The sequence below is a fragment of the Crinia signifera genome, chromosome 3 (genome assembly GCF_055691185.1).
Source record: "Crinia signifera chromosome 3, ASM5569118v1, whole genome shotgun sequence".
NCBI classification, from domain to species: Eukaryota; Metazoa; Chordata; class Amphibia; order Anura; family Myobatrachidae; genus Crinia; species Crinia signifera.
The window spans coordinates 324,998,569-325,018,721 of record NC_139219.1 but is presented as its reverse complement, the minus strand read 5'-3'; the positions used below and the strand labels follow the sequence as shown (position 1 = coordinate 325,018,721).

Sequence of the window (20,153 nt, the reverse complement as noted above, 5' to 3'; positions counted from 1 at the left end):
GTAGATTTCTCATTTACTGTTGTGTACAGCAGCTGATATTGGTGTCCTGTAAGGCCCCTTTCACACGCTCCGGCTCCTGCCAGGCAGCAAAACCCCGCACAGCCAAGAAGCCATGCCACACACAGAAGTCTAGAATGGTGGGGATGGCCACAGCCCGGCAGCCGACCCTTCCAGCGGTGACAGCCGGCTGCAACCGGGCGGCCGGGCCATGGCCGTCCCGTGTGAATGGACACAATTATGTCCATTATTAACTACTGAGCACGGCTTTTGACCATGTGGGGTTTTGCCGCCCAGCAGGGGCCTAAGGGAATTGCATTCAGACATTACAGCGATTGTGTTCTGGTGCACTCAGGACAGAGCCCAGCCTAGTGCAAAGTATACAATACAGAGCCCGGTCTAGTACAAAGCGTACAATACAGAGCCCGGTCTAGTACAAAGCGTACAATACAGAGCCCGGTCTAGTACAAAGTATACAATACAGAGCCCAGCCTAGTGCAAACCGTACAATACAGAGCCCGGTCTAGTATAAAGCATACAATACAGAGCCCGGTCTAGTGCAAAGCGTACAATACAGAGCCCAGCCTAGTACAAAGTATACAATACAGAGCCTGGTCTAGTACAAAGCGTACAATACAGAGCCTGGTCTAGTACAAAGTGTACAATACAGAGCCCGGTCCAGTACAAAGCATACAATACAGAGCCCGGTCTAGTACAAAGTATACAATACAGAGCCCGGTCTAGTGCAAAGCGTACAATACAGAGCCCGGTCTAGTAAAAAGTATACAATACAGAGCCCGGTCTAGTGCAAAGCGTACAATACAGAGCCCAGCCTAGTACAAAGTATACAATACAGAGCCTGGTCTAGTACAAAGCGTACAATACAGAGCCTGGTCTAGTACAAAGTGTACAATACAGAGCCCGGTCCAGTACAAAGCATACAATACAGAGCTCGGTCTAGTATAAAGCGTACAATACAGAGCCTGGTCTAGTACAAAGCATACAATACAGAGCCCAGTCCTAGTACAAAGCATACAATACAGAGCCCGGTCTAGTGCAAAGCGTACAATACAGAGACCGGTCTAGTACAAAGTATACAATACAGAGCCCGGTCTAGTGCAAAGCGTACAATACAGAGCCCGGTCTAGTAAAAAGTATACAATACAGAGCCCGGTCTAGTACCAAGTATACAATACAGAGCCCGGTCTAGTACCAAGTATACAATACAGAGCCCAGCCTAGTAAAAAGTATACAATACAGAGCCCAGTCTAGTACCAAGTATACAATACATAGCCCGGTCTAGTACAAAGCATACAATACAGAGCGCAGTCTAGTACAAAGCATACAATACAGAGCTTGGTCTAGTACAAAGCATACAATACAGAGCCCGGCCTAGTACATAGAGTACAATACAGAGCCCGGCCTAGTACATAGAGTACAATACAGAGCCCGGCCTAGTACATAGAGTACAATACAGAGCCCAGCCTAGTACATAGAGTACAATACAGAGCCCAGCCTAGTACATAGAGTACAATACAGAGCCCAGCCTAGTACATAGAGTACAATACAGAGCCCAGCCTAGTACATCGAGTACAATACAGAGCCCAGCCTAGTACATCGAGTACAATACAGAGCCCAGCCTAGTACATAGAATACAATACCGAGCCCGGCCTAGTACATAGAGTACAATACAGAGCCCAGCATAGTACATAGAGTACAATACAGAGCCCAGCCTAGTACATAGAGTACAATACAGAGCCCGGCCTAGTACATAGAGTACAATACAGAGCCCAGCCTAGTACATAGAGTACAATACCGAGCCCGACCTAGTACATAGAGTACAATACAGAGCCCGGCCTAGTACATAGAGTACAATACAGAGCCCAGCCTAGTACATCGAGTACAATACAGAGCCCAGCCTAGTACATAGAATACAATACCGAGCCCGGCCTAGTACATAGAGTACAATACAGAGCCCAGCATAGTACATAGAGTACAATACAGAGCCCAGCCTAGTACATAGAGTACAATACAGAGCCCGGCCTAGTACATAGAGTACAATACAGAGCCCAGCCTAGTACATAGAGTACAATACCGAGCCCGACCTAGTACATAGAGTACAATACAGAGCCCGGCCTAGTACATAGAGTACAATACAGAGCCCAGCCTAGTACATAGAGTACAATACAGAGCCCAGCCTAGTACATAGAATACAATACCGAGCCCGGCCTAGTACATAGAGTACAATACAGAGCCCGGCCTAGTACATAGAGTACAATACAGAGCCCAGCCTAGTACATAGAGTACAATACAGAGCCCAGCCTAGTACATAGAGTACAATACAGAGCCTGGCCTAGTACATAGAGTACAATACAGTGCCCGGCCTAGTACATAGAGTACAATACAGATCAGGCGGTCTGTTAGAGGTCACTGGTCCGCGTCACGTCTCAAGGGGCTGTGAATGTGAGTGATCTTATGCTCCTATCCCTGAGGATCTGGCCCGGTGTGTTCCCATTACTGTCCTTCTCTCAGTACATAAAGGCAATCGGACGGTCCCCATCTCTGACACCAGTCTGTTAGAGTCCTCATACTGCACATAATGATTTCACCCTGGGCGCAGGTCTGCAAATCCCTGTGTGAACCGTTTGAGGACTGTTTGCAGAAGGATTTACTCGATTCAGCGGCTTATAATTGAGATGTTTGATATCTCTGCTCGCTGTGTGTGTTGTATTAATTCCCCGTGTTAGGTGGTATTAACCTCTGCTCCAGAAAAACGTATGGTGACACATTCTCCCCGGTGTCTCTTGTACCTTGCTGGAGCTAACGAGGAACATATAGTGTCAGCTGTCTGTCCCTGACCTCCGACCCCTCCATAAACAGCTACATGACCCCCCGGATCATTCCGTGGCCGTATTCTCATCCTGGGCATCCACGTTCCATCTATCCATCCAGTCGCCTGGACCTTTCATGGTAACATTCCTTCTCTTATTCCCGGTAACCTTTGGAATGATAAATGTTGTTTCACAAGATTCCGGCGCTCTGTATATTGCGTCACTCTCTGCGGCACCTGTCTGTCGGTGACAAATCTCTTTTGTGACAGAACGGACAGCGTAGTGGCCATAGGCCTAATTCGTGTTTGTACGCAATGCCCAATTATCAGCAGACTACGCTTTTTCCGCGATCTGTTTTTGGGGCTTATATCTGCCACCAGCTACGAGCTTGAATGTACAAAAACATGGCACCTGCGTCGCTACTGCCGCGTCCCATCTGCGTCACCAAAGGCCAACTGTTTTTGTGCGTAGGCTGCGAATGTGTACGCAACTGTGAATGAGCTTGCAATGGCTTCAGGGGGAGTCTCTGTTCATTCTAGGCATGGCCATCGTTGCCATTGCTGTCGATGGTTACCATCGATGGCAAAAGTGCAACTGCCCATCAATAGTGGTATACTATGCAATGGATGTTTTTACATATCGATGGTCATCCATTTTCTTTGACTGATTGGCTTGTGGGCCAATCAAAACATGGGGACGGGGCTTCTCGGGTGTCAGCTATTCTCTGTGTCCCGGCCCCATGGGGAAAAAGAAACCTTTGTTTATGCTTGACATCGATGGAGGCAAAACTACTCTTCATCGGCCATAAACCATCGATGATTTTGAATCATCGATGGTCAATGGCCATCCCTAGTACATTCCTGGGTATCAACTCCACTTGCTAATACATACCTCCCAACTGTCCCGATTTTTGGGGGGATGGTCCCACCTGTGGTGGAGGGGCAGTTGGGAGTACCCCCTGCCCGGAGCTGCTGTGTGGCACGCAACTTCTATTCCCAGAGACAGAGGGTCTGGGGGCTTGGCCAGCAGCCCATAGAACCTACAGCAGAAAAACAGGGCGTGGCCTCATGAGAGTGATGCAATTTGTAGCCCACGCCCCCGAATCTCGACCTGCAGATTTAAAAGGTTGGGAGGTATGCTAATAAGAGCAGCACTGTAACGTGTGTATCTGTGCACTGTATAAGTGCTAGTCATTGGCCCGGGATATGCCAGGACTTGCCCCATACACTCCCCTAATGCCGGTGATTAATCCGTCAGTCTGCTAATCCCGGTATCTAAACAAACACAGCATCACTCTCACTGCAGCTGTCCTTTCACTGAGCTTAATCACAGTACTTGTGGTCCGACGGCCGACCGATCTCACCACCAGGGCCGGATTAAGGGCCATGGGGGCCTGGGGCCGGAACTAGCCAAGCACCTGCAGTGAGAAGTAGGGGTGGCCATTGAACATCTATGACCTATGACCAATGGTGACTACTTTAATCATCAGTGAGGGAGAACGGGGTGGTTAACCACCAGCGATGATACAGAGTGTCAGGACAAGGAGCCCAACTCTGACACCTCCAAAACCCCGCCGCCAGACTCTGATTGGCCCACAGCTCAGTTAACATTGAAACGGGGATGACAACTATGACGGGGTTGCAAACTATTGCAGTGATACATTGTACAGGTCATGTCACATTTACTCACGGCAGACGTGTATTTCTTTGTTGAATAGAGCTTACAATCTAAATGAGCTACCAATGGCAGATGCAAAGGGGTGCCGACATTTGGGATCCCGACAGGCATTCACCCGACGTTGGGATCCCGACTGTCAAAATACTGACAGCCGGATTCCCGACGGCTGTCGGCTATCTTCCCTCGTGGGGGTCCACGACCCCCATAGAGGGAGAATAGAATAGGTGGCTCGTATAGCGAGCCACCGTGCCCGCAGCGTGGCGAGTGCAGCGAGCCCTCAAGGGGCTTTGTTGCGCTCGCCACGCTATCTGGGTCCGGCCAGTCGGGATCCCGACGTCGGGATTATGACTGTCGGGATCCCGACTGTCGGACCCCTATACCACACCCGATGCAAAGGAGGGGCTGAAGCACAAAAGGCAAGAAACAGCAACTGCCAGAGTCAGTTTGGAATGGCGGTTGGTGGCAGTGGGTGTGGCTATCCTATTTGAATTTTGAACTGTGCTGCAGGAGCTGATTGGCTGGTACTTTGTCACTCTCCACTTTATCACGTATCAAGGCTTAGTACATCTGGCCCCCTATGTCAAATTTCTATCAAACTTGTCCAGGATCCAACTGGACCACCTTGTCCACTTTCCCCTAGTCACCACCCCTTCCAGGTCGTCATCCCCTAGTCACCACCCCTTCCAGGTCATCATCCCCTAGTCACAACCCCTTCCAGGTCGTCATCCCCTAGTCACCACCCCTTCCAGGTCTTCATCCCCTAGTCACTACCCCTTCCAGGTCGTCATCCCCTAGTCACCACAATTTCCAGGCCGTCATCCCCTAGTCACCACCCCTTCCAGGTCGTCATCTCCTACTGACTACAATTTCCAGGTAGTCATCCCCTAGTCACCACCCCTTCCAGGTCATCATCCCCTAGTCACCACCCCTTCCAGGTCGTCATCCCCTACTCACCACAATTTCCAGGCCGTCATCCCCTAGTCACCACCCCTTCCAGGTCATCATCCCCTAGTCACCACCCCTTCCAGGTCGTCATTCCCTACTCACCACAATTTCCAGGCCATCATCCCCTAGTCACCACCCCTTCCAGGTCATCATCCCCTAGTCACCACCCTTTCCAGGTCGTCATCCCCTACTCACCACAATTTCCAGGCCGTCATCCCCTAGTCACCACCCCTTCCAGGTCGTCATCTGGTACAGTCCCTCCAATATCAGTGATGTCACTGTTCCCCTGTATAGTGGCTCAGCCCAATGACTGGCTGCTCCCACTCTTTGTAGGCCGCACATAGCAGCTAATGTTATACAAAGTTTCCTACTGACGCCGGTGTAGTTGGAGGTAAAACTTTCGTGTCTGCAGTTTCTTAGTGTCATTCCCAGGGACTTGCCCTGGACCTTGAGAAATCCGCAGTGCAGTACACGGAGTGGGAGACGGCGCAGTGTCTGGGGACACACGGATGTAATAACTCATCGTCTCTCCTGACAGGTGCACTGTACCTGCACACACAATTCTGTCGCCCGCCGCCACTAATGGGAAATAAAGCACGTTATATTATTACTGTACGCCTGGCAAAGACTGATGAGGTTTTAACCATTTAATGCAGGTTCCGAAACACATAGGAAAGGGATCAGACAGTCCTTACTAAGGTGGAAACCCACGCAAGCGCGAGGAGAATATACAAACTACACACAGTGGGAATCAAACTCATGACCTCCATTAATCTAGCAGTGCACTCTGGGACCAGGATTACCGCTGTGGGCCAGTATCTCTGTGGCAGCTGACAAGATGATCGCCGTGGTAGTCAGCTGTCCCAGTAATATATTTATGTCGTACAGGTTATGGGGGGCCACACTTATAAATGTGTCTGTGTATAATACATCAGCACCAAGAAGCGCTGCAGGACAAGCACGTTTATAAATGAGCGGTAGAACGCACATTGGCGCGCTGTGATGATTCTGGAGACTGCTCTGTGTACACGACATAACCTTATGTATGATGTCTACATTAAACTGGCCAAACATTTCAGAACAAATAGCCTAATCTTTGCCTTACAAGTAAACTTTGCTTTTCCCCAGTGCCGGATTAGCCCTGCCTTTGTTCCATAGGTGCTAACACTGACCTCTCCGTTAGATTCCTATCGCGCCCTGTGATAAGCCTGGTACTTTATAGCAGGGACTTGTGTAAAAGATTGGACCTGAAGGTTAAAAAATACTTTTCTTAAGGAGAATCGAACTCTTCTACTATAGTTTATTCTGCTGCCACATGATGGGCACTGTACCATCATGCTGAAAGGAGTAACATGGTTGGTGCCACCACACAGGTACCAAGGAAGTGACACAGTCACCACCCCAATGGCGCCATGGGAAGCTGCAGGCGACGGTATTGGTGTCTTCCTGGCAGTGGTTTGCTGTGGGACATCATGATGCCATGCGGTGCAGGGCATGGAGGAACCCCGTTATGGCACTGCCATTGTCAGAAGCCTTTTAGCTTACCGGAATGTTTTTGGAGTGTGGGAGGACCCACACGAACATGTGAAGAACATACAAACTCCATAGAGATATGGCCCTGGTTGAAGTCAAACCCTTGACGCCAGCCCTGCGAGCCAGCGATGCCATCCATTGCACTGCCAGGTCATCCATTAGGCAACCTCCTGGTGAAGATGGCTTGTGCTGGCCTACGGGGGTCCCATACGATGAACGAACCATAGTGTTAGGGACCCACCAGATTAGGTCACTTGGTGGCGGTGGATTGGTGCACTGTGTGTGTTGCGAGGGGGAGTCCTTTTGCAGGGCCCCTCCCACACCCCAAAGGAAACTCCCCTTTTCACAAGGCCACACCTCTTTCCAACAGGCTTGACAACCCACCAGCAAAAAACACATAAATCGGCACTTCTGGCTTCCACAATGAGTTTTGGCACCATGTAAACTATATACAGTATTTGTTCTCCGGCGGCGGCTGGGCTTGGTGCCATATCTATATTTTAATTTGTAGGCATTTTCTAGAGAAAATAAACAATATTTAGTTTTTTTTTATCATTCTGAAACTTTGTACCCAATACAGTATACTGGTTTGTTTTAGCCTGAGAATTCCATGGGCAACAGTTACGTGCACTTTATTGGAGGTGGGGCGTGTGATTTGGGCTATAAAACACTGTTTATGTGGAACGTGTTTGTGGGTTTTTTCCACATTCTCTTCTCTCGCTCTCTCTCCTTGATAGTGGCCGCTATGGAGAGTGCCGTGTGATTGGTCAGGTTTACCCAGGTGACATTACTAAGTGTCGGACAGGTCCTGACATATCTCCTACCTTATAAACTGTGGACTGGTGTGGAGGGGGACTTGTATGTCTGACCAGCACGACCAGATCCCTCCTGTCTCCTAGACTGAAGTGACTTCTCTCAGAGGTGACTTACGTCCTGCTCGTCAAAAAGAAGAAAAAAAATGAATGAAGAATATATAAAACCACAACCTAATAGTTTTCATCCAAAGCCTTAAGCAGTTCTAGAATTAGCCCCAAACCTGAACCTGTCCCAAGTTTTAATAGAAACCCAAATACAGATTGAGACTCTGATCTCACGTTCTATATAGGCAACAGATGTCATGTGTTTGAATGACAGTTGGGAGCTGATTGGCTGCAGCGCCGTTTATCATGTGCAACAAGTTTTTTCATTCACAACGAGTTTAAAATTTTAGGAGGTGTCTAAGAATGACAGCTGTTTACTTTGTAGCCCCCTCTTCTTTAAGAGACCCAAAGTAATTGGACAGTTGGACCCAAAAGCTGTTTCATGGGCAGGTGTGGGCTATTCCTTTATATATTAGGGCTGCAGTCAGTTTACCGACAGTGAGTCGGAGGTCGCACCGGCATGCAGGTCTGACCTCGGACCCTCCTCCTGGAGGCGGGGCACTGGGGTGGCATGCAATCCATTACATGTAAAAGGAAAGAATATGATCAAGTAGTGTATGGCCAGCTTAACACTGCAATTTATATTTCAGTTTGAACACACCCCACCCAAATGTAACTCTCTCTGCACCTGTTACATCTACCCCACCTGCAACGCAGCACGGTTTTGCCCATTAGAGAGAGATTTTGCTTTTGCAAGCCAAAGTGACATGGGCCCCGTAGTCAGATCACTTAGAAATTGGCCAGAAATCTCATCGTGTTTATGGAAGATCTAGACCACAGTTTTTCAAACTCGGTCCTCAGGACCCCACACAGTGCATGTTTTCCAGGTCTCCTCACAGAATCGCAAGTGAAGTAATTAGCTCCACCTGTGGATCTTTTAAAATGTGTCAGTGAGTAATGAGTGCACCTGTGACCTGGAAACCATTAACTGTGTGGGGTGTTGAGGACCGATTTTGAGAACCCCTGATCTAGACTACGGACAATCTCCCACACAAATTTGCTCAGGACACATATCTCCCTGTGTGTATGCCCCGTTCGGGCTATGTCTATAGAAGGAATATTGGAAAACCGGAACCCCCTCCCGGCCCGCCGGAAGGGTGGGCAATCCTCCCGCCCTCCCCTGCCGGTTAAATACCGCATTTGCGGGTGTACGCGGAGGGCACGGGGCTAAAAAGATGCAAATTGCACCATTTTAGCCCCCTCCACGTACACCCGCAAATCGCGCCAATTTTAGGAATCCCTGAAGCACGCTGAAAGTCTCCTCTCTGGGCTTCTTCCGGAGAGGAGGAGAAAAGAGTCGGCAAGTATCCAACATTTATATACACCATGGTACATGGATCCGGAAGTACTGCGTTCTATATTTCTGGTGTACTAGAACGTATTCTGGCCGCAGCGTGGGAATAGGGCCCTTATCTGCACGTGGTGGGAATAACCTTTAACTTCATAGTTCTGTGACAATCTCCTATCTATAGCAGGTGGAACGATTGCTATTATCCCGCAAGATTTCGGTTTGGGGTAAAATTTATTTAAAAAAAACAATCATTAATAAAAAATAAAAAAAATCATGTAATTTTTTTGCCATCTAAACCTGAAATTCGGATCGAAAATCTGAATTACAAACTGCGGAAGATTAGAACCGGGACTCGGTTGTATTACATCTTGTAGTGGGATCAGAGCGGGTTTTTGTTCAGTTTGGTAGTGATAGTAGTAGCAGTAGTTGTGTGTTGTTCTTACCATACTTGTGCACATGTTACTACTGTCAGACACCGGACACTCTGGGGTTATAGTCACAGGCTGCATGGAAATATGCGTTACTGTTACCCTAAGGGGTGCAGTGTTAAAAGTGCCCATACACTATGTGATTTTGGGCCAATTTCACCTGATTTCGCATGTATGTGACATTTGATCCGATCCGCGGTCCCGTGCGCATCGGACCGGATCAGGGGGTCGGACGTGCAGCATGTACGATGGCGTCCGACCTCCGTCAGCGAAGGCTATTAGCATTTTCAAATAATCTGTCAAATAACTCTGATTGGCTAAGAGCTCTCTCAGCCAATCAGCGGCCGCTCGGAAGGGAAGGCCGTTGATTGGCTGAGAGTGCTCTCTCTCAGCCAACCAGAGGTCGTCCAGTCATTTGACACGTTATTTTAAAATTCTAATAGCCACCCTTCCTGCCCGCTGCACTGATAACCGCTCCTCTCCACCTCTGCCCCCCCGCTCCTCACCACCTCTGCACCTGCCGCCCGCCCTGCTGCTCCTCACCGGCCTTCAGCTACTCTGTATTACATGCTATAAATCGCATGCGATTCGTCACATGTGAAAAATGGCACATAACAGTCACTGCCAGTCAGAGCTATAACAGGGGGAGGGGCAGCTGTTGCTATAGGAGAAGGCATGTGATTGGCTGTGAGCAACTCAACTTTTAAAGTAAGTGTTCCAGGAATATTCTGTCCTGTTATTCGGCAGTGGCCAATTAAGGATCCCGAGTCCTGCTGCAAACAGATGACTTTCAGCTTGCTGAGAAACAGCTTTGTACACCCACACCCCCCCCAACATGACCCTCTCCAGGATGGAGCAATGCTCTATTCCTGGACTTCCCTGGTAATGTATGATTAACATCACCTGTGGTGAAACACCTTTCTTATCAATTACCCAGGTTCAACACTGGTGATGACAATCATACATTACCGGGGAAGTCCAGGAACAGAGCATTGTGTCCTCCTGGAGAGGGTCATGTTGGAAGGTATGAGTGCCAAATTGTATGTGAGCCTCCCGGGGAGCTGCCGGGCAGCTCGCAGGATAATTGGGCCCGACTTGTCCTTAGGACAAGTTGGCCTACTGTATGGGGGCTTAAGACAAGTTGGACCCAATTCAGCTTGAGCTCCCCCAGCAGCTCCTCTAGGGGCTCACTTACGATGTGGCACTTGATGTGCCATTTGTACATGGAATAAATCATGTATGCACTCCTGGGGAGCTGATTGGGGGAGGGCAGTAGAATAAAAAAATTTTTTTTAAATAAAGTGGGCAGCCGCTGATTGGCTGAGAGAGCTCATGTGGGAAACAATCACTGTGTCAGCGTTACTGTATCCGCAAATGGGGGTTGAAGGTATGGGACAGGTATATTGGGTGCTTTATGAGTGCGACACGATTTGCAGAGCTTACAGGTGGGAGTAGTCGAGTTGTTTTTACTAAAATTTTAAAAGTGCCTTTAATTGGCCCAAATATATACTTTATACCCATTTCATGTACCCCGTATTCCATGACAGCATTTATTTTGCACCAAAAAAACTTTCTTTTTGTCTTTTTTTTAAGTGCTTTTAAAATTGCATATTGCATCCATTTAATACATTTTAAGTCCCCCCAAATCTTTTTTTTATTATGCCCCAATATATGTCCTATACTGTTATCCTATGCGACTGTGCTGTTTTGGGGAGGGTACAGGCTGATTTCCCTATATTCACCGGCACTTTTCACTGGTCAACACCGCAGGTCCCTTGTTCATAAGCGTTTCTATAATGGGTGCAATATCCAGGGGGGGGGGGGGGGGGGGCAGTCATGGCAAAAAAAAAATTGCCGGTACAATGACGGCCGCAAATGCGCAGTAGGAATTTTGTCACTGAAACATTACAGCTGCCATGTTTTCGGAGACTTGCATATGAGCAGAAGGCTCTGGCACGGTCCCTCCCCAAGCGGAGGTGGTGGCAGGGGCCGGAGTAGGGGAAGGCCTAGTGTTTTTTTTTTTTTTTTTTTGGGGGGGGGGGGGGGGCGTCGGCAACCATCGAATGACTTCTCTCCCCTTCGGCTGCATGCGAGGGGATGTGTTGGCGTACATCCCCTCGCAATGGTACTGAGTGGATTTGCGGGGAGTGGGTGTACGTTCGAAAGAGCGCTGCTTGGCGAGCTGTACTGAATCAGACTCAGAGCCCGCACACAGACCCCCCTCTGTTAAAACACCCCTGCAATCTATTTTAATTATTATCAAGTGTCTTATTCACTAAAAGCTATTTATTACCTAATCAATTTTGAACCATATACAGTGTATATATGTATATATATATAGATAGATAGATAGATAGATAGATAGATAGAGAGTGAGAGTAGGGGAGATGTACTAACCCATGGGTCTTCAAACTGTGGCCCTCCAGATGTTGTGAAACTACAAATCCCAGCATGCCTTGCCACAGTTTTGCTATAAGGGAGTGTTAAAACTGTGGCAAGGCATGCTGGGATTTGTAGTTTCACAACATCTGGAGGGCCACAGTTTGAAGACCCATGTACTAAGCAGTGGGGAAGATAAAGTAGACAGAGATAAAATACTCTCCAATCAAGTCAGTTCCTAACAGCCGTGTTACAATTTACGTTTGGAAAAATTACAGTAGCTGATTGGCTGATACTTTATCGCTGTCCATTTTATCACTCTCCAACATTTAGTGCACCTCTACCATAGAGACAGATGGAATCTAAAAGGGATTATTGCTATAATTCGGCATTTTAATTGTTCATAATTTTTTTTAAATAAATTTCTATTTTTATGAAATAAAGTCCATCGTTGTGTTATATCTTTAACGGTTTAGGCAGCTTTAGCCCAAGTAAGCGCCCGGGCGGACGTTTTTTTTCTTTGACGCGCTTGAGTCAAATCGTCACTGCCTGTTTGCCACGCCAAAACCTTCCTGGACAAATGCCTATGGGGCCTAGTATTGATCATGGGAAAGGAAAAAAGGGAAAAAATCTGCTCAGGCTGGTGATAGAGCACCTGTTTTGGCCCCAATTGAGACAATATAATGTATAACCTACGGGGCCCAGAGCTTAAGGGGGCCCATCTTTGCTGTCTAAGTAATATGTTTTACATACATTTATCACCATCAGTTGCTAAATAGGGGGTCTTTACAAACTTTTGCTATGGGGCCCACGAATATCTAGGTACGCCTCTGGTGAAAACTCCAAATCCGTCTGGCGGTTCTCATGATTAACGGACTAGAGAGGCGCTCACCGGTGACTTTATCTTATACTTCTCAGATACAGTATACTACGCCTCAGCGCAAGAGAGTTCCGTACGCTTCCAGACCACAGTAACGACAAACTTTCTCTCTCTCCCAGCGACACAGCGAGGCTGGCCCTTTAAAAGGAGGGTTGCTGCCGGTTGTGTGATGCAATTGTAAACACTGAGAGGGAACTTGTACAGCCAGTTTACCCAGAGTTCTCCGGGAAAGATCTCTGAAAAAAAAAAAAAAACCTAAGCTAAACGTTGCGAGAGAGAGAGAAGGAAGCCGAAATACAGGGCAGTCTCAATGACAAAGCAGCTTGCCCCTATCAGTGATCCGCTCATCTACCTGGGCAAATGTAAGATGCACCTTATTTTGCAGCATTTCGTGTTTTTTGCACCCCTTACCCCGTTGTCCCCCTGTGGCACTATTTATTTTGCATTGTGGCGGAGGAGCAGACGAGACGTATGGAAAGGGGGTAAAGTCTACTTTGGGGCCGTGTTTATGCTGGGGGTTGCATGCATGGGCTGGGGCCACGGTGTTGGGAGAATTGCATTTCTGTCTTGTATCTTAACCGTCTCATCGCGCCGGAGGCCAGAGCTGTCTCTGCACAAGGAGCCTGACATCTCGGCGTGTGCCGCCTGGCTGAGGATGGGTTAAGGGGGTGGATGGTACCGTTCGGTTGCAGCTGGGATTCGCAGGGTGCCGCGGAGCCATGCTGTGGAGTTGAAAGAGTTAAGGGTCGGCGATGAGTTTAATCCGCCTGTTGGGAACCATCAGGGCAGAGGGGAGCTCCCTCCGGGCTGGGGTCTGGGTGATTGGGATTACCCCTATGTGCCGTTGAAGGTTAAACTGCTGAGTTCTGCAGACCTTTGAATTGGATGTTAACCGTTGGCACGCCGCTTTGTCTCAGTCGCTGGAGGATACGTCGTATCCAGATTCACATGCAGGCCACAGCTGCCTGCAGAGCTCTGGCTGGGAAGTGCCCACCCACCATAGACCCCTCTTTTTTGTTGTGTTGCAATGACGGGCATGGCATGGATTGTTAACCCCTTCCTGTCTACCACGCATCACTCAGCGTACTGAGCTAGAGGAGATTGTTAACACTTTAGCTCCTGGAGAGGCGTGCAAACCCCCCTACCCCCTCTCTACCCCTGTGTTGTGACTTGCAGCCCCCCCTCCACTGGCAGAGGAAGGCGTAAGTAGGCCAATGCCTCGTTTCCAGGAGATTAAAGTGTTTTTTGAATCCTCTCCAGCGCCCAGTTTAACCCGTGCAATGCCGGTCCGGCCTGGTCGCCTTAGGGTGAAATTACATAACGAGGATTGTGGCTTGCTTGTATTATTATCCGGTTTCCCCTGCAGCCGTGTGAACGTGCTGCAGAGATTGCACATGGCAGCGAGATACAGGGAGCTGGGGAGTCGGCCAGGTGCTGGTGCTCCTGCAAATGCCTTCCACGCCGTTTTATCGCGCGGGTGCGTGTTAGATAAAGTCTTGCAGGGGCCATGCTTGTTGTGTAACTGCTGCAATACGCTGTGATTGAGACCTTCCCATGCTGTCACTCCTGAGTTCTCTGGCAGCTCCTGTGTGGTAGAAACAAGGCTTGGAACGCAGATTTAACCCTGCGGAAACCCATTTCTCTCTAGCAGCACAGAGGTTCTGGAAAGCGATCAGCGTTTTCTGCGCAAACCTGTTGAGCAATATCCTGCCGCAGGCTGTGCCGGCATTTCCAGAGGGGAGCGCAAACTTGTGCTTAGTATTTCCTCTAGACGCTATACCTGGTGCTGGTGCGGAGACGCTTTCACCAGAAAATGCTGCAAATAAAACGCGGCAATTTGTCGTGGCGCAAAACGCATCGACCTCGCCGCTGCTGACTGCGTCATTTATCAAGGATGGGGGAGATTTATTAAAGCTTGGGGAGAGATAAAGTGAGGAGAGATCAAGGGTTGTATGTAGTACGCTGTGGAGTGAGATAAAGTACCGGCCAATCAGCGCCTAACTACGGTGTTACAGGCTGTGTTCGACAAGTGGGAGCTGGTTGGCTGGCATTGATTCCATGTTCACTTTATCTCTCTCCAATGCTTAATACACACCCCCTTAATCTATCTCTACTTTACCTCTCTCCAAATTTAGTGCACACGCCCCTTCATCTCTTCCCACTTGATCTCTCTCTCTCTCCAAGACTTAGCAAATAGACCCCGTAATCTCTCTCCACGTGCGACTTTATCTCTCTCCAAGACTTAATACATATACCTTAAAGGGCTAAGCAGTGTGCTCCCAACTGCCATTTTACAGACTGTTTGCAAACTGTGCTACATCTCCCCCTAAGTCTGTTACCTGGACTTTGTCCCTGAAATTCAAATAATGTACATGTTTACTTATTTCCACATTTACATGTTTGTGCATGTACGTGTATGTATATATATATATATATATATATATATATATATATATATATATATATATAGCAACATAAGCTTACAAGTTATTATTGGCTCTGTCGCCTTCCTGGTATAATGACAAGCAGTTGCTTTATTATCTAATCTACCTGTGAGCTCACCCGTTTACCTGACCTATGTTATTTCACTTTAAAAAAAAATAACTTTGGCCCCTTCCCCCCTCCCGCTATCTTTTCTTGCTCTGATACAATTTAGACCTGCTGTCATATACTTTGTTGAAACAATGTTGTTGTTCCCTGCAGTGCAGACTGGCAGCAGGAAGCTAGTGCGAGGTGTCACAGGCCCGTCTGACATACTGTACACGAGGCACTGGGGAAAAGGCTACGCATGCACTGAACGCAGCACGCCGGCTGCGTTGTGTCGCTGATGCATGTTGCATGCGCCTCTCATGAGTTGTGTCTGTTACTTTAGCACATGGGATATTGGGAGCCTCTGGAAATTTGCTAAATGCACTTTGTCGCAGCTGACTCCTATTTGACTTTTTGCAAATGAGCTTTTTTTAAAGTGCTAAAAATCCGGTTCTAATGTTGATTTGTTTGACTGGGAGACACGAGACATGGGAACGGTGTTTGCAGATGATCTGCTCAGCAATTAGCGAGTGTTAATTGCTCTGCTTTTCTGTAATACCCATGTTGCACAGGCTGCTGTACTTTGCTGAGCATTTTTGTTACGCATGGTTTCGTTGCAAGCTTTTCATAGGTGCACTTGTTCTACCCTGGGGCTGGACAGAGTGGTGGCAGCCATATTGTAGACCACTGGTCATGAGGGGGTGACAGATCCTACCCTCATTGCTCCCCACTCCCACTTCATATCTCATTAGCACGTGGGAAGGGTTACGATCATTGGGTCTACAGCAAGTTGGTCTACAAGCATTGGGTCAACACTGTTAGGTCGACATGGGTCAAGGTCGACGTGGGTTTTGGTCGACAGGTCATTAGGTCAACAGTGTCTAGGTCGCCAGTCAAAAGGTTGACATGGAATTTTTCACTGTTTTTTGAGTCGACATCTGTCGACAGGTGGTATTTCATGCCCTACCATCCACTAGGGCGTGGTGCGAGCGCAGCAAGGCACCGTGCCCGAAGCATTCGGTGCACTGGAAACTGTATCCATGTCGACTGTGTCGACTTAATGCTTGTGTGTCGACCTATTGACCTGTCGACCCGATGCTTGTCGACCAACTTGCTGTAGACGGAACAATCCCAACCCCAAGAGAGATGGTGTGGCATCCACTGGGAATATGGCGCTGAGCTGTGACATCATAAGTAGGGATACCAATCCCGGGGGAATTTGTTCAGTACCGAGATTTGGGATTCCTGATCCCTGGATTGGCCACTGTCTCAGCGTACCACTGATTTATAGTAACGCGGATGTATTAGGGCACTGAGCTGAGATAGAATACGTGATATGGCTCCTTCCGTTTACCAAGTACCCCCTAGTCATTTCCCCTTGTGGCGCCACCTCCGTCATTTAATATTCATGAGACCTGACTAATATTCATGAGGTCCTAGAACACGGAAAGTGCTTGTGTGGAGCACTGTATACAATGTGGCAGGCTGCCTCCGCTGTTCCCAGTAACAGGTGCACTTGTTCTGGAGGTCAACGCGGCCCTTACACGGTGACCTGGGGTAGAACGGGATGCCCGGAGAGTACAGATAGCGGCCTGGGCTGGCTGCTCGGGTTTCCTGAGGACTTTCACACTGTTATATCAGTACGATATGGGTATTGGGTAACGCTAATTCCTGGGTAATGGCGGCTATTCAAAAACACAAACCGAGCAAAAATCGAACAACTGTTCAGCCGCGGCAGGAGAAAATTCGCTGTAGAATATGTGTGCGCTATATAATAACTGGTAATAATAGTCTCTGTACAGCACTGTGGAATATGTGTGCACTATATAATAACTGGTAATAATAGTCTCTGTACAGCGCTGCGGAATATGTGTGCGCTATATAATAACTGGTAATCATATTCTCTGTACAGCGCTGCAGAATATGTGTGCGCTATATAAATAACTGGTAATAATATTCTCTGTACAGCGCTGCGGAATATGTGTGCACTATATAATAACTGGTAATAATAGTCTCTGTACAGCGCTGCGGAATATGTGTGCGCTATATAATAACTGGTAATAATAGTCTCTGTACAGCGCTGCAGAATATGTGTGCGCTATATAATAACTGGTAATAATAGTCTCTGTACAGCGCTGCGGAATATGTGTGCGCTATATAATAACTGGTAATAATATTCTCTGTACAGCGCTGCAGAATATGTGTGCGCTATATAAATAACTGGTAATAATATTCTCTGTACAGTGCTGCAGAATATGTGTGCGCTATATAAATAACTGGTAATAATATTCTCTGTACAGCACTGCGGTATATGTGTGCGCTATATAATAACTGGTAATAATATTCTCTGTACAGTGCTGCAGAATATGTGTGCGCTATATAATAACTGGTAATATTAGTCTCTGTACAGCGCTGCGAAATATGTGTGTGCTATATAAATAACTGGTAATAATATTCTCTGTACAGCGCTGCGGAATATGTGTGCGCTATATAATAACTGGTAATAATAGTCTCTGTACAGTGCTACGGAATATGTGTGCGCTATATAATAACTGGTAATAATAGTCTCTGTACAGCGCTGCGGAATATGTGTGCGCTATATAATAACTGGTAATAATAGTCTCTGTACAGCGCTGCGGAATATGTGTGCACTATATAATAACTGGTAATAATATTCTCTGTACAGCGCTGCGGAATATGTGTGCGCTATATAATAACTGATAATAATATTCTCTGTACAGCGCTGCGGAATATGTGTGCGCTATATAATAACTGGTAATAATAGTCTCTGTACAGCGCTGCGGAATATGTGTGCGCTATATAATAACTGGTAATAATAGTCTCTGTACAGCGCTGCGGAATATGTGTGCGCTATATAAATAACTGGTAATCATATTCTCTGTACAGCGCTGCGGAATATGTGTGCGCTATATAATAACTGGTAATATTCTCTGTACAGCGCTGGGGAATATGTGTGTGCTATATAAATAACTGGTAATAATATTCTCTGTACAGCGCTGCGGAATATGTGTGCGCTATATAAATAACTGGTAATAATAGTCTCTGTACAGCGTTGCGGGATATGTGTGCGCTATATAATAACTGGTAATAATATTCTCTGTACAGCGCTGCGGAATATGTGTGCGCTATATAATAACTGGTAATAATAGTCTCTGTACAGCGCTGCGGAATATGTGTGCGCTATATAAATAACTGGTAATCATATTCTCTGTACAGCGCTGCGGAATATGTGTGCGCTATATAATAACTGGTAATAATAGTCTCTGTACAGCGCTGCGGAATATGTGTGTGCTATATAAATAACTGGTAATAATAGTCTCTGTATAGCGCTGCGGAATATGTGTGCGCTATATAAATAACTGGTAATATTCTCTGTACAGCGCTGCGGAATATGTGTGCGCTATATAAATAACTGGTAATAATATTCTCTGTACAGCGCTGCGGAATATGTGTGCGCTATATAATAACTGGTAATAATATTCCCTGTACAGCGCTGCGGAATATGTGTGCACTATATAAATAACTGGTAATAATATTCTCTGTACAGCGCTGCAGAATATGTGTGCGCTATATAATGACTGGTAATAATATCCTCAGTACAGTGCTGCGCAATATGTGTGCGCTATATAAATAACTGGTAATAATATTCTCTGTACAGCGCTGTGGAATATGTGTGCGCTATATAAATAACTGGTAATAATATTCTCTGTACAGCACTGCGGAACATGTGTGCGCTATATAAATAACTGGTAACAAATATTATAGCATCTGGGAAGAATTAATTTCAATAGTTCCAATATTTATTTCCGATGTAACCAGGGACTAGACAATGCCAGGTATATGATTATTTATTTATTAACAGTTTCTTATATTCCGCAGCGCTGTACAGAGTATAGTTGAACATTCACATCAGTCCCTGCCCCAGTGGAGCTTACAATCTATATTCCCTACCACATGTACACACACACAGACCTTCTAGAGTTAATTTTGTTGGGACCCAATTATCCTACCAGTATATTTTTGGATTGTGGGAGGAAGGCGGAGTACCCAGGGGAAACCCACGCAAGTACGGGGAGAATATACAAACTCCGCACAGTTAGGGCCATGGTGGGGATTGATCCAATGACCTCAGCGCTGTGAGGCAGTAATGCTAACCATTACACCATCCGTGCTGCCCATCATCTAGCTGCTGTTGGGGAAATGCTTGTGACTTTGCATGTCATGACATAATTACATCTGGAGTGCTTTGTTAACCAATGGTAGCACTTGTTGTTATTCTGCTCGTGGTGGGTGGGTCGGGGGGTTCAGGCAGCGTTCAGCAAAAGGCCAGATCTTTGGCGCAGGCTGGAAAGGGTCTTTTCTTCCTTCCAGCCTCTCCCCCTAAAACGAGGAGGTGGTGACAGACTGCAATCGGTATAAGGTAGCTGCAAATTGCCTGTGGTTTGGGTTACTGAACGCTGCAGCGCACAGATCAGATATAGGTAACGGAATTTGGGAATTATAGTTTGACTTGTATCCTTTCCAGCTGTGAGGCTGTAAGATAATATTGTGCCGTGTCACAAGGAGGTTTTCGGGAGTGGTAAATCGGAGGAATTCCCTCGGCGGGGTTTTAAGGCGAGGTGGGAGAAGCTGTGGGACTACAAGTCCCAGGACAGCAGCAACACACGACACAGTAGCCCGTACGCATTTTGGTGCAGCGTAAAAAACCCGGTTCTGTCGGTA

The 20,153-nt window shown here is 47.2% G+C and overlaps 1 protein-coding gene across 4 annotated transcripts in view; it reads left to right on the top strand.

The window, feature by feature from the left end:
• The window catches only part of NCOA1 (nuclear receptor coactivator 1), a 261,684-nt gene that overhangs the window by 110,762 nt on the left and 130,769 nt on the right, over positions 1-20,153 (top strand). For 2 of the 4 annotated variants that reach the window (XM_083178824.1, XM_083178820.1), the window contains exon 1: positions 13,107-13,243. The exons of the other annotated variants lie outside the window; for them this stretch is intronic. The gene's annotated coding sequence lies outside the window, so the exon portion shown is untranslated. Of the gene's footprint in view, positions 1-13,106; positions 13,244-20,153 lie in introns of those variants that run through there. 4 annotated transcript variants of the gene reach the window in all.